We start from the raw sequence: 15,599 nt of genomic DNA on the forward strand, positions 1-15,599 counted from the left end.
CACTGATACCCCATATGTGGGGGGGAACCACTGTTTGGGCGCATGGGAGAGCTCGGAAGGGAAGGAGTGCCATTTTGGAATGCAGACTTTGATGGAATGGTCTGAGGGCATCATGTTGCGTTTGCAGAGCCCCTGATGGGCCTAAACAGTGGAAACCCCCCACAAGTGACCCCATTTTGGAAATTAGACCCCCTAAGGAACTTATCTAGATGTGTGGTGAGCACTTTGAACCCCCAAGCGCGTCACAGAAGTTTATAAACGCAGAGCCGTGAAAATAAAAAGTCTTTTTTATTTCCACAAAAGTGATTTTTTAGACCCCAATTTTTAGACCCCCAAAGTTGGTAAATGGTGGAAACCCCTCAATTCTTGCTCCAACCCTAACCCCAACACACCCCTAACCCTAATCCCAACCCTAACCCTAGTTCGCCCTAACCCTAGCCCAACCCTAGCCCAACCCTAACCCTTAACCCTAGCCCAACCCTAACCCTAGCCCTAACCCTAGCCTAACACTCTAACCCTAGCCTAACCCTAGCCTAACCCTAGCCCTTATGGAAAACTGAAAAAAAAAATATTTTTTTTATTTCATTGTGTGCGCCTATATAAGGGGGTGATAAACGGGGGGGTTATGTACTATTTTTATTATTTTGATCACTATGATCGTTTATCATAGTGATCAAAATAATGAATGGAATCTGCCAGCCGGAGCCAGCAGATTCCCGGCGGGCGCACTGCGCATGCGCCCGCCATTTTCAAGATGGCGGCGCCCATCGGATGAGGCCGGCGGACGCGGGACCACCGGGAGGGGACGGAGGACAAGGGAGAGGTACCGGGAGGGGACCGGGGGGATCGGGGACCCTATTTCTCTATCCTCTGATGTGCGATCACATCAGAGGAAAGAGAAATTAAATGTAAAATCGCGGCTTTTTTTTTTTTGCGGTCGCCGTTATAGGGTTAATAACGGCGATCGCAAAAGCGGGGGTCGGTAAAAACCGACCGATTCATGTTCTCTGGGGTCTCGGCTACCCCTGGCAGCCGAGACCCCGGAGAAAATCAGACACTGGGGGGCGCTATTCACTTAAATCACAGCGCCGTGAATTAGCGGCGCTGTGGTTTAAGTACCCTTAATTACCGCCGTTAAAAGGCGTATCGGCGGTCGTTAAGGGGTTAAAGGGAATCTGTCAACAAGTTTTGCAGACCCTGATGCCAGCAATGTATCACACTTGCTGGGCTGCTTGCTTCTCTTTTCATAAACTCCGTTTTATCTGCTGCAGATGTACCAGTGCGCTCAATGCTGAGCTCTATATAACCTTAAAACCACCCACCTCCACACAGATTGGCAGCTTCCTGTGTACACTGTGTGTAGGGTCGGGAGCGGGCTGAGGAAGGGCGTGCTGTGGTGCTTAGGTGGTGTGACTGGTAGGCGGCGGAGGTGGGCTGTACTCACACAACTGGGGGGTGACCAGCTTCTTGACGTCGACAGGCACAAGACAGAGACAGGAGATGTATTCAACAGGTTCTGCTTTTATTGGCCGCCCTTACAACGACCAGCACAATGCATGACAGGTATTTCACACTGTTTTCTCTTGCAGACAGGCCCGAGTACCTTCGCTTGTAGACACTCAAAGTCCACCAAATACCAGGTCCTCACAGGCCGTCTCTGCCTGTGACCAATGTCCTTTAGGGTCACCCCCGTGACTGTTTCCACTGTCGAAAGTCTCTGAGGGGTCTCCTCTGTGTAACAGACCCTCCTTCCTAGTGTGCTCCCCTGGCTGGCTGAAGCTTCTAGAAGCTCACCTCAGTATTTATCCAGTCAGTCCAGGTAGCCCCACCCTCTGTCACCTGACAGTCACCTTCACCTCTGGCAGTTATGTAACCCTCATATGACAGTTACATAACCACTGCCGTCGGTGCTCTCCAGTGACCTCTAATGGGCAGACTGCCACATGACACCTTATGTCAATCTCACTGTTTCCCACTACAGACAGAACCGTACCCAGCTCAAACTCCCCACATGTGCATAGGCAGAAAGTCCCCAATTAGTTGTGGGGGTGAGGTTATACAGACCTCATGAATATGTAAACTACACGGCAGCAGGCTTACTAGTCCTCTAGTGATAATCTCTGGTATCATGATCTCTATCTCTACATTATTCGGAGGCACAAACCAATCTGGTGACAGATTTCCTTTAAGACTGTGTGGTCTCAGTTAACCGACCATTTGCTGGATTGCTTTGTGCCATGTTGCAAATTCTGGTGCATTTAACTTCAGAAATACGCCAAGGTGTAGTTTGCCAAATTTGTTTATGTCACCTTGGGATAACTGTGATGATGCAAGGAGGCACAACCCTTCTAAGTGGAGGGGGGACGCATGGATCCAGCATATCTTCGGAGCCAAGCAGGTGAGCTGTATACTAGTGTCCCATCCCATAGGAGATACAGTACAGTCGGCACTAGCTCCATGACCACGCCAGCTTCAATTAGAATAGCAGCAGCAGGTGGCTACGGGTATGTGCACACTGTCTCTTATAGGCAAATTATAGGCACAGAAAAAAAGTACGCCCGTTGCAAAAAGTGACCCTAATGCATGGCAATGTACGGACAGAAGAATCTGCGCTGTGATATTCTCACTCATACTTAATCACACGTAGCCCTTTCCTGTTATTATCAAATGGCTATCCTGCCTGAAACAAGCAGAGAGGGGGTGTACTGTTTTTCCTCTATAGAAGAATCTATGGACAAAACATGCAACAGATCACAGAGTCCGACCTCCATGTAAGGAAGTACCGTACTTCACTTTATGGGAGACAGATCCAATCGTAAAATTTGTTTTGGTTATTTTATCACAAAAACAGCGACCTCACTTACCAAAAGGTGATATTTGTCGTAATTACTTTAATTATCCACTTATCTCCCCTTAAATGGAATCTGTAAGCAGGGTTTTGCTACCCCATCTGATAACAGCACAACGTAAGGGCAGAGATCCTGATTCCAGCGATGTATCATTTACTGGGATGCTTACTTTTATTGCTGCACATCTAGCAGCTCTCTAAATGCTGAGCCCTGTGTAAAGCCACCCACATCACTGATTAGAAGTTTTCTGTGTACACTGTGCATAGGCAGAAAGCTTATAATCAGTGGTGGTGGTGGGAGTGTCAAATACAGATGACAACATGGCAGCAGGTTATTAGTCGTCTAATGATAATCTCCTGCTGATAAAAATTTTCCAAACTACAGCAAGGAGCCAAGTAAGTGACATCACTGGAATCAATCTCTGTCTATGTAGGGTCAGTGGGCCGGACTGGAGGGTGGTCCCTCTCTTACCGCGCAGAGACGTAACAGACACGATGGAGGCAAGTGTTGGGTACAACAGGTCCAAGTTTATTCTCTTGCCGTCCGCCTCACGGCCTCCAAAGCACACCGCACTTCACTTCACTTATCGGCCCTCCGTTTCCAGGGCCGCTTCACACACCGTACTTTACTCCGGGGACGTACATATACGCACCGTCCCCTCTTCACTCTTCGACGCTCCTGTCAGATCCGCCACTGTGGCAGCCTTAGGCCCGTAAACCAACAGCACTTTTACTGATCAGTCGTCTCTCCCAATACGGTATGCTTTACCTCGGTGCCTCGTCTATACTGCGGTACTTTTGTGTCAGGACCACCCCCCTGACTTTCTCTCTCCTCAGTCCCCCTGATTTAGTTTTCCTCACAGTGCACAAACTGTCGTAGTCCTCCTGTCACTGGAGCTCCCCCTGGGGACTGGAACTTTCTGGAACCCTCCTTTCAAATTTATATCATTCCAGGTTCCCTGTAACTCCGCCCCCATGACCAACGGTTTCCTAAGCCCTAAGCTGATGTCAAGTCCTTTGCTCACACGCCTCCCTGCTCTCTAATGGTCAACCCAAGGTACTGCATGTCCACTACACTTTCTCAGCTGTTTCCCCACTGTAGTAACTGACACCTGTATAAACTGTGCAAACCTTTCTTTCTCTATTCTGACAAGTCTGTCCGGTCACCTTCCCTACATCTACATTATGTTGCTCTCAGTTGAAAGGATCAAAGGGAATCTATCTGCAGATTCTTACATCTGTGAAACTAAGGAACAGTCGTCACTAAAATCTTGATCTGTTTGCAACATACAGTGATATGTTTGGATTATTTTCCTAATACGTGTTACCAGTGGTCTGTACGGATTTCATTCTCATCTAGTTTACCAAATAGTAGACGTTGTGTAGCCGGATAAATTGCTTTGGGGCGGCATCCGGAATCACGTGCTGGCTGGACTGGAGTCTGCAGGAAGAAGCTATAGAGCAGGACATCAGACACAACGGGGGGTCTGACTACAGTGAGCGCTGACTGATCACAGCTCCGGGGGCCGCCCCAATGACTGGAGAGTGTTGTGAATTCGCTTTCTGGCCTACCTCTGGTTACTAGTGAAGGTAGTGGAGCTGGTTATATTGATAGAGGGGTCACGAGTTCTCTTCCCGGGTTCCCTCTGGTGGTTACTGGAGGTAATGGAGCTGATCTAATTAACAGAGGCCTGCCACCTGATAATGAGGATGACTGGATTTAAGACAGCCGACTCCCTCTATCTTTGCTGGTGATTTTTCCTGCCTCCTGAGGTCTTCGTTTCCAGCTCAGTCCCTACATGCTCAAGCTAAGTATTCTTTTGCTATTATTCACATTTGATTTGGTTTTGTCTATTTCAGTTTTGTGTGGTCAGCCAGCCCCGGCTGGGGCTGTGCTGAATTTCCATCCTTATGTTACGGTTTGTGCCAGTTTGTTTTTGTGCCTTATTAGATTGGTATATTCTGAAAGCAGAGCAAAAAGAGGCCAGAGTGCTGATATAGTGGGCAAAGTCTAGTGACTTCAGTATTTTTTCTATCACATGTGTTGGGCATTTTTTGCAGGGTTTTTTGCGTGATTGCAGACAGAGTCTTTCCTTTTCTGTCCTGTCTAGTTAGTGTGGGCCCCATCGTTTGCTCAGTCTGTGTTCCTACCTGCGTTTGTGTTTTCATCTTGTCTCACCGACAATATATGTTTGGGGGCTATCTTTTCCTTTGGGATCTGCTCTGGGGCAGTTTAGATTTCCCCTTTCTTGCTTTAGGCTTATTTAGTACTCCGGCTGTGTCGAGGCGTCTAGAATCATCGTAGGAACACTCCACAGCTACTGCTAGTTGTGTGGATAGCATCAGGGGTCTGCAATCCGCTTAGTTACCAACCTCTCTGGTTTTCTGTGGCTTAGCTTGGTCTTGTGCTCCTCCTCGGTGACCAAATCATAACAGGAGAGGCTGCAGGAAGAAGCTACAGAGCAGGACGTGAGACTCAGCGGGGGTCTGACTACAGTGAGCGCTAACTGATCACCAGGGATGTGGAGTCGGAAAGCCAAACCTGCGACTCCGACTCCTCAATTTCCCTTCCACCAACTCCAACATATATTGCTTATATTTAAGTGAAAAATTTATTGTAGTACAATGTGAACATCAGACATGTAATCATTTTTATGATACAATAATCAAGACATTTAGATAGAACATAATATATATTTATTGGAATACAACTTTAGAACACGAAAAACTAATAAATTGTAAATATGTAATACACTATGTAACATCAATTACATTATATATATATATTATATACACACACATATATATCCGTATTTTTCCGACCATAAGACGCACTTTTTTCCCCAAAAAATTTTGGGGGAAAGTGGGGGGTGCGTCTTATGGTCGCAATACACGGTACTAACCTGGTGGCTGGTGGCAGCGGGCGGGGCTCTGCGGTGCGGTGGTGGCAGCGGGCGGCGCTCTGCGGTGGTGGCAGCGGGCTGTGCTCCGGTGCAGGGGCGGCGGCTCCGCCGGCATTTCTTCGCAGCCCGGAGGCCTCCGCACTTCCCTTGCTGGCCGCCGCCATGTTGCGGTGGCCTCCGGGAGCATGGACGCCGGGAATATGGCCGCCGGTCCGGGGACAGCGCATGCGCAGCTTCAGATCTCGTCCCGAGATCTCGGGGGATGAGATCTCGTTGCCAAGATTTGAATCTCGTCCCCCGAGATCTCAGGACGAGATCTGATCCCACGCATGCGCCGTCCCCGGACCGGCGGCCATCTTTCCGGCGTCCATGCTCCCGGAGGCCACCGCAACATGGTGGCGGCCAGCAAGGGAAGTGCGGGAGCCTCCGGGCTGCGAAGAAATGCCGGCGGAGCCGCCGCCCCTGCACCAGAGCACAGCCCGCTGCCACCACCGTAGAGCCCACCTGCCCCAGCCCAGCTGCCCCAGCACAGCTGCCCCTGCCCCAGCACAGAGCTGCCACCGCACGAGCCTGGACCACTGAATGACCCCTGTGACTACTTCTCCACCTGTGCCGGATCCCTTCCCAGGTAAGCTGAATTCGGACTGTAAGACGGACCCCCATTTGACACATTTTTTTTCCCCCTATTTTCCTACTGAAAATTGGGGTGCGTCTTATGGTCCGGTGCGTCTTATAGTCCGAAAAATACGGTATGTAATAAACTATGTAAGTGGCAAAAACCAGTTTTCAACAAAAACATACTAAATAACATTTGTGCAGTCTATGAATTTGTTCTAAGAAATAGAATTGCCTCCATCAGATGCTCCCTCATAGATGACCTAAAATCTGACCTAATAATTTTAAGGCCAGAGAACAACCTCTCTACAGTAACTTGGGTTGGAGGCAAAGCCGTAACCACATGGGCAACATCTCTAACAATTTCCGGGTATAAAGGAATTGCCTCATGCACAGTCAGTTTTGATGAACGGTTGAATTTTTTTTTCTTTGAGAGCAAGTGAAACATTTTGCTGAAATATGGTCAATCTGCTTGCTATAGGAGACGGAGTGAAATCTTTTTCCTTGCAGCAACGCTTTGCCTGCTCCATATCATCAAAATACTTGTCAAACTCCTCATCTGATGAGGATGAAGATATGGCAGCAGTAGCACTGTCAGGACCCAAGTCCTCTTGCGCCTGGCAGTCCTCCTGTAGGCCACTCATCCTAACTGCTACCTCAGTCAGAGCTTCTTTTCCTTTAGTAAGCTGTTGATCATCAAGCAGTATACGATGACTTGGGTCCATATAAACAGTTGCCAGAAACATTTTATTTTCCAATAGCTGTGTCTCTCTCTGTTTCATTGAAGCAGAAATGCCATCTGCGATTAAATCTCCTCTTTGGGACAGGCAAAATAGCAAGTTCTTCCACTCCCTTATGAAAATGCCAGGAGTTAAATCCTCAGCTTGTAATTTTTTAGTTACGGTAAATAAGTGATTAAGCAATTCCTTCAATTCGGCCACCTGTGTCCATTGACCTTCATTTAGGGTTACCTGAGGTTTCGTCATATCTATAAAGGGCATGTCACACTAAGAGATATCGCTAGAAATATCGCTATAACTGGTGACGTTATAGCGATATTGCTAGCGATATCTCTGTCTGATACTTACCTACGACCGGCTCCCCCGCTGGTTATCGCTGATCGCGCGAGAACGTTCAGGACTGTTTCTCGTTGTCAGCTTCCTGTGGCGCTTCCTGCTGTGAGGACGAGCGACGCGTGGAGCCGGGTGGGAGGACGCAGGATCGCCTGGTGTGACAGGTAAGTAGCGATCCCCGTCCCCAGCGATGTCGCTAGTGAGATCTGCCTGTGTGGCAGCTCACTAGCGACCACTTAGCGATGCACCAGCGATCCTGACCGCGTCATATCACTGGTCGGGATCGCTGGTACATCGCTAAGTGTGACAGTACCTTTAGAAACGGTTTTGGCCAGGATCAAAACTGGGGGGGGGGGCAGAACCTCATACTGTTCCGCAGAATCTCATACTGCACACCTCAACTGCTGCAGAACCTTATGCTGCACACCCCTACACTTGAAAATAAAGCCTGCACCTTAAGATGTGGTGAATGCAGTCTATTTATTCCAACTATCAATTGATGTTGAGGTGTTACTGAAGACGAGCAATGCCTGTCCTGGGCGTCCAATTGGGCAGCTATGAGGTGTACCTGACTGGTGCTACAAAAAAAAAAAAAAAAATAATGAGTGTTAAGGGCCTGTCACACTAAGCGATGTCGCTAGCAATATCGCTATAACGTCACTGGTTTTTGTGACGCAGCAGCGATATTGCTAGCAATATCGCTATGTGTGATACTTACCTCCGACCGCTCCCCCGCTGGTTATCGCTGATCGCGCGAGAATGTCCTAGACTGTTTCTCGTCGTCAGCTTCCTGCTGGGCTTCCTGCTGTGACGACGAGTGACGCGTGGACGTCAGGATCGCCTCGTCTGACAGGTAACGACTCCCGACCCCTGCGATGTCGCTGGTGAGATCTGCCTGTGTGGCAGCTCACTAGCGACCACTTAGCGATGCACCAGCGATCCTGACCGCGTCATATCGCTGGTCAGGATCGCTGGTGCATCGCTAAGTGTGACAGTACCTTTAGTCTGTGTGCTACCCGGCTTTCATTCTTTTTGGTACAGATAAGATATGGATAGACAGATATGGATAAATGGATAGATAGCAAAAGCAGATTAGAAATCTGCTCTATTGAAAACATTATCTATGAGCTCAAAAACCTTTCAGGTGATGCAGTTTTTTAAAAAGCTGATCTGCTTTTGCAGCTGAAAAACGTATCCTCAAAAAACGCAGCAAAAACGCTGTGTGTGAATGTAGCCTTAGATAAGGAATAGAACAGCCATTTATAGGACATTTCATAACTTTCCCAAATTCCTATGAAAAAATATTCAGCACATTCTGCATTGAACTACTGTACCCAATTTATTATATATTTTAGGAGTCGGACCATTTTATACCGACTCCACCAAAATGAGCTCCGACTCCACAGCCCTGCTGATCACAGCTCCGGGTGGGGGGGGGGGGGGTCGCCTCAGTGACTGGAAGTGAGAGGCTGCAGGGAGAACAAAACTTCAATTTCTCCCTGCTACCAAAATTTTAATAGCTGGAGCCACGAAATGACTGACAACTCTGCAGTACGTGTGGTATGTGTTTTTTCCGGATACCATGTACCCATTATAACCTATGGTGCGCTGCACATGTACGTGTTTTTACATGAAATGTGTGTCTGTGTAAATCACACAGAGACAAGTGTTTAACCAGCAGCACGGAAGATGAAGGCCCAATACAAGTCTATGGGTCTGTGAACATCACGTACAGCACATGGATGGCATCAGCGTGCTTTAAGGCTATGTGCACACATGCGGAATACCCGCAGAATTTATGCGTTTTTTCGCCGCGAGAACGCATAAAATAAGCAACCCATTGTATTCAATGACATTCCAAACATGCTGTGCTAATGCTGCGCATTTTTCCGCGGCGTAATCGCATCGTGGAAAAATACGCAGCATGCTCATTCTTTTTTGCGAAACGGCGGCGATTCCACACACATAGGAATGCATTGTTCCGTTTACTTTCCTGGGTACCATCCGAAAATGTTCGGATGGTACCCAGGGTCTGGAGGAGACTGTCCTCCAGACCACGGGAATCACATCCCTGAAAAAAATAAATAAATAAAAAATTAAAATAAAAAAATTGTGATATTCTCACCTTCCGGCGGCCCCCACACCAATCCCGGTCCTTACCGATGCTTCCGCCAACTCCCGTTCCCAGTGATGCTTTGCGACAATGACCTGTGATGACGTAGCGGTCTCGCAAGATGCTACGTCATCTGGGGTCATTGTCACAAGGCATCGCTGGGAACGGGACTTGCCGGGAGCATCGCTGAGGCCTGGGGACGCTGCGCGGGACGCCGAAAGGTGAGAATATCACAACATTTTATTTCACTATTTTTAACATTATATCTTTTTACTACTGATGCCGCATAGGCAGCCTCATAGTAAAAAGTTGGTCACACTTGTCAAACACTATGTTTGACGAGTGTGAGCAACCTGTCAATCAGTTTTCCAAGCAATGCTACAGATCGCTTGGAAAACGCTAGCATTCTGCAAGCTAATTACGCTTGCAAAACGCTAGTTTTTCACGGGAATTACGCATGCGGATTTCTCGCGTATTTCAACGCATTTTGGAGCACTATGACTCCATCTAGACACCATAAATGTATATACATAGATACATGTTTGACAGTTCTTAAATAGGTACCTATTTAAGAACTGTCAAACATGTATATATGTATATAAATTTGTGGTGTCCTGATGGAGTCAGTGCTCCAAAACGCGTTGAATAAAACCACATTTTCATCTGATTATCTATCTGGACTTCTATCCTTTAAGCAGTGCGGAGATATTCCAACTTTTTGTCCCCATTTTTTTTACCTTGGCTGGTCACGAGGAGACCGGTGGATCTGCAGCAGCTAATATTTCTATGAGCCTGTGGTTTGGGCTCTATCTGGTGAGTAAATCCAATTGAAGTTAATCTTTTAATTCCCAGATAAGACCCTATTGCGCTTTATATCCTTCCAGCAATTTATAAACCACTGATGCCACACTGATCCAGACACTGATGACGCTGGTACTGTTTTTATACAGACATGTGAAGGAAGCCCAAGATGTAGTTGTTATATCAGACACATCTCACTGTCAGGAGTCATGCAGTTTCTGAAAGGAAGGAGTTATGTTTATCAAATTGTGGACAATCCCTTTAATTACCATCCTAATCCCCCCAGCCGCTCCAATGGTTTCCGCAGCGATCAGAATAAAAGCGGCTGTCCCACTGCTTGGAGAACTTCTCATAGCCCTCGCTTGGCCCTGATAACATAAAAGCTTATACTCTCCTCCCGCGCCATTCCCGCAGTGTCGCCACTTGCACTCCCCTGGTCTGTCATGCAGTGTTACGACACGCGACGCCGGCGTCCATTCTGCACTGGCGTCACTGTCTCTGCCTTCGGACGTTTTGAGAATGAAGAGGAAGTCAGATCAGCTGTAGCCCGGACTGCCTCTGCATGTTCAAGGCGTCCGAAGGCGGAGACAGCAACGTCAGCCACGTGGAGAGCGAGTGCCGGCACTATGGGAACAGCGCCGGCACAGGAGGGGAGTACAGGCTTTATTGTTTTATGGGGGCCAAACATTTCGATTAAGAAGGGGTCGTCCTAGTAGTGGAAGCAGCGAGGCCAGATCACGCGGCCGTCGATTCTCTCATGCGAGAATCGGGCTGATTATGCTAATGACACTCAGCTCACTGTCAGAGTTCAATCCGAGTGTGATCCGAATCTCTTGCATGAGGGAATCACAACACAGATGCGGAGGAGATGGAGAGCTCCATTTCCCCATAGCCTGTCTGCAGATGTCATCCGAGCGCAGGCCAATGTTTCGCACGCACCCATAGACTTGTACGGGAGTGCAGTGCTGTCTTGATTACATGCAGTAGTCATGTGCGGTGCCAGACTGTGGGTACCACGACGCCTAGAGCACAGCTCATGACCGCTGTGGCCACTGATTGGCTGCAGCATGTAAACATCCGGGAGTACCACTGGAGTAATAGGTCATCTGGGGAAAGAATAGCTAAGTCCTGTGTTATTACATCAGCAGCTTTTAGATTTGATAAAATGGAAAAGTATCTTGAAGTAATGTGACTTGGTGGATGCACAGAGCCCCCCAGCGACCCCTCCCACTGTGGTGCAGAAACACCAAGCTTGTACATGAGCTTGCAGTGGGGGTGTATGGATGCCCCCCATTCATTCAAGCTTTTATGTCGGTATTCTGAGGTAAAGAGCGGTGGAAAGGCGCGTCAGTTTGGAACAACTGTAGGTCGGGCTAACGTTATGTGACCTGGGGTTCTCGCACCATCTTCAAGCAGCTGGGACAAAGTGGGCAGAGCTGGGGTGAGACGGGGGGATGACGGACAGCAGGATGGGAGGGTTTGTGGCCATTTGCCTGGCGCTCCTGATCCTCAGTGCCTCTTCATGAATCAGGAGGGTCTGACTCCAGCACGACCCTGTGCTCAGCTGACCCTATAGATGAACAGTGTGTACATTGGTTTTCACGCAATCCATGGAGTAGGTGATAACATACAGATCGGTGGGAGTCCACCGGCCAGCGAGCCCGTGAATGCAGCGGATGCACATGCTTGGCAATGCAGCGCTGCGCTATTTTCAGCAGCCCAGACCCTAAGGGTGCTGTCACCCTGCGTTCTGGCACCCATTTGTTGTTCCCATCAGGGCTTATGTCCGAACCCCCCGCAAAACGGGATTCGGGTGCACGCGCCAACAGCGCCATATACTATAGTGGTGCTGACAGAGTGGATGTGCGCTGCTGTGCATCATTATCGGGCGTGTACGAAGAGATAGGGGCCAAGCATGCGCATCTCCCCCCATTCCAGCGGGGTTCTGCAGAGTCGGGGGGAATCCCGGTGGTTGAACCCCCCAACAAATAACTTATCCCCTTTCTATAACGTACAATTTTAGGGTAATCCCTGTAACAAGAACTGTAACAATTAAAAAAAAATAATTGAAAAGTTTAGTTCCAGTTGAATGGAGCCCGGGGGGTCCCCACTATCAGGGCCGGGCACTGCAGTGGGGGCCTTTACATTCTTCAAATGGGTGGAGGTCCGGGGCAGATAGACCCCTTCATACCCTCTGTGCCCCATGCGCACTGCTGCGGATTTCAGAGTGATGCGGCTTTTGCTTCCCCACCTGCACCGTGTGTGAGCACTGAGCAGCCTGTGCCGTAAGTGGAGATTCCTATACTCCTCACTAGAGCGACACTGAGCCTAGGACGCTGGATAGAAAGTGCTGTCCCGACAGAGCCGCAGTCGCGACAGGAGCGGCGAGGTCCTCACCATACGGAAACCCACGTGTGAAGTAGTGACTCACCGTCCACACCGCGGCGCCGCGCCCCTCTCGGTCCATGCACCGGTCACTGTGTCCCTGGATTCCCGGAGCGGCCGCTCTGTCCGGGCGCACCCTGCACCCTCCTCCCCCCGCAGCCGCTTCCGCGTGCTCTGCTCCAGCCCTCGCGAGATCTCCGCCCTCCGCTCTCCTCGCCCGCTGCTGTGAGCTCGGGTTTGGGCTGACACCGTTCTTGGTCCCGCACCTCTGCCCCCAGCAGCCTGTCGTGCATGTGAACAGGGGTCCGCGCAGTAACGAGCACATGTATTGGGGTCGGGTTTCCTTCCCGCAGTACCGTGTTAACCCCTTAAGGACCGACCCTCATGTTGCAATTTGACCACTGTCACTTTATGAGGTGATAAACTGGAACGCTCCAACGGATCATTCTGAGGCTTTTTTTTTCATGACATTGTATTTTATGTTTTGGTCATTGTTACTTGCGTTTATAAACATCTAAAATTTGAAGAAAATTTTTTTGAAGCCTTAGCAATTTTAATGCCCTTAAATCAGAGAGATATGTCACAAAATGTATCTGGAATGTAGTCAGGGAATGTTTCTAGTTGTGTGGTGGGCGCTTGGAACCATCCGTTGCTTCATGGAGGCTTATAACATGGAGCCGTGAAAATAAAAAGTCACATTTTTCCTCACAGAAATGTTTTAGCACCAAATGTTTTATTTTCACAAGGGTAACGAGAAAACAGAACCAAAAATTTGTGCAATTCCTCTTGAGTACACAGATACCCTATATGTGGGGGAAAACTACTGTTTGGGCGCATGGCAGGGCTCAGAAAGGAAGGAGTGACATTTTGGAACGCAGACTTTGAATGGTCTGTGGGTGTCATGTCGCATTTGGAGAGATGTGCTTAAACAGTGGAAAACTCCCATAACTGACCCCGTTTTGGAAACTAATACCCTCAAGGAATTTATCTAGACTTGTGTGAGCACAATTAGCCCACAGTTATTTCACAGAATTTTACAATGTTAAACTGTGAAAATGAAAAAAATATATTTTTCCCACAATAATGTTCTTTTAGCCACATTTTTTTTTCATTTTCACAAGGATAGCAGGTGAAAATTGACCCAAAAGTGTGTTGTGCCATTTCTCCAGAGTACACCCCTCCCCCATATGTGGGGCACAACTACTTTTGAGGCACAGTGCAAAGCTCAGAAGGGAAGAAGTGCCTTAATGGAGTGCAGATTTTGCTGGAATGGTTTGAGGGTGCCATGTCACATTGGTAGAGCCCCTGAGGTGCCAGAATAGCCGAACCCCCCATAAGAGACCCTATTTTACAAGCTACACCCCCCAATGAATTCTTCTAGTGGTGCATTAATCATATTGATACTACATGAACGTCACAGAATTTTACCATTGGGCTGTGAAAAAAAGAATAAATTTTTACCACTAAATGTTGTTTTGACCCCAGATTTTACATATTCATAAAGGTAAATGAGAAAAAATTGCAACAAAATTTGTCCCACAATTTCTGCTGAGCGTGGCATATGTGGCTACACAGTACTGCTCAGCCATACGGAGGGACTCGGGAGGGACGGAGCGCTATTTGCATCGTAGAGCGCAGATTTCCCTAGAATACTTTGCAGACTCCATATACAGAGCCTCTAAGTGCTAGAAATGCAGAATCCCCCCTCAAGTGACCCCTTTTTGGATATTACACCCCTTTGGGAATTTATCTACAGGTGTAGTGACGATTTTGACTCTATGGGTATTCTCCATAAAAAGTAGCAGTGGATGTTGCTGAGTGAAAATTGCTAATTTGTTGCTGCAGTGATGCCGGGCGCAGCTCCTGCTTCTGGAGACACGCAGCCGTTAAATAGGCTGACTATGATCATTACATAAATGGCAAACGTGGGCGCTAAATGCGGTTTAGGCACACTGGGGCTCGCTCAGAAGAGAGGGGGCATTTGGGAGCAGAGAATTTGCAGAATTTCTTTTGGAGGGCAAGGAGGCATTTCACATTTCCAGAGCCTTTCCAAACGACACACGGTCACCATGTGCGGACAGCGCACACTGCAGGATGGCGTCACCAAGGTAGCGCTCACATGATCACAACAAAAGGAGACGCCCAGACGACGCACAGGGGTCATATACAGTTGTGGCCAAAAGTATTGACACCCCTGCAATTCTGTCAGATAATACTCAGTTTCTTCCTGAAAATGATTGCAAACACAAATTCTTTGTTATTATTATCTTCATTTACTTTGTCTTAAATGAAAAAACACAAAAACAATTGTCCTAAAGCCAAATTGGATATAATTCCACACCAAACATAAAAAAGAGGGTGGACAAAAGTATTGGCACTGTTCGAAAAATCATGTGATGCTTCTCTAATTTGTGTAATTAACAGCACCTGTAACTTACCTGTGGCACCTAACAGGTGTTGGCAATTACTAAATCACACTTGCAGCCAGTTGACATGGATTAAAGTTGACTCAACCTCTGTCCTGTGTCCTTGTGTGTACCACATTGAGCATGGAGAAAAGAAAGAAGACCAAAGAACTGTCTGAGGACTTGAGAAACCAAATTGTGAGGAAGCATGAGCAATCTCAAGGCTACAAGTCCATCTCCAAAGACCTGAATGTTCCTGTGTCTACCGTGCGCAGTGTCATCAAGAAGTTTAAAGCCCATGGCACTGTGGCTAACCTCGCTAGATGTGGACGGAAAAGAAAAATTGACAAGAGATTTCAACGCAAGATTGTGCGGATGTTGGATAAAGAACCTCGACTAACATCCAAACAAGTTCAAGCTGCCCTGCAGTCCGAGGGTACAACAGTGTCAACCCGT

At 48.0% G+C, this 15,599-nt stretch overlaps 1 protein-coding gene across 1 annotated transcript in view; it reads right to left on the reverse strand.

Annotated features, from left to right (window-relative positions):
* NRAS (NRAS proto-oncogene, GTPase) overlaps window positions 1-13,071 on the reverse strand; it is a 48,280-nt gene extending 35,209 nt beyond the window's left edge. The window contains exon 1 of the mRNA XM_073587087.1: window positions 12,785-13,071. The gene's annotated coding sequence lies outside the window, so the exon portion shown is untranslated. The remainder of the gene's footprint in view (window positions 1-12,784) is intronic.
* Between the last annotated feature and the right edge of the window lie 2,528 nt (window positions 13,072-15,599).

This window comes from Dendrobates tinctorius, unplaced genomic scaffold (genome assembly GCF_039654945.1).
Source record: "Dendrobates tinctorius isolate UK_male_01 unplaced genomic scaffold, ASM3965494v1 ptg000098l, whole genome shotgun sequence".
NCBI classification, from domain to species: domain Eukaryota; kingdom Metazoa; phylum Chordata; class Amphibia; order Anura; family Dendrobatidae; genus Dendrobates; species Dendrobates tinctorius.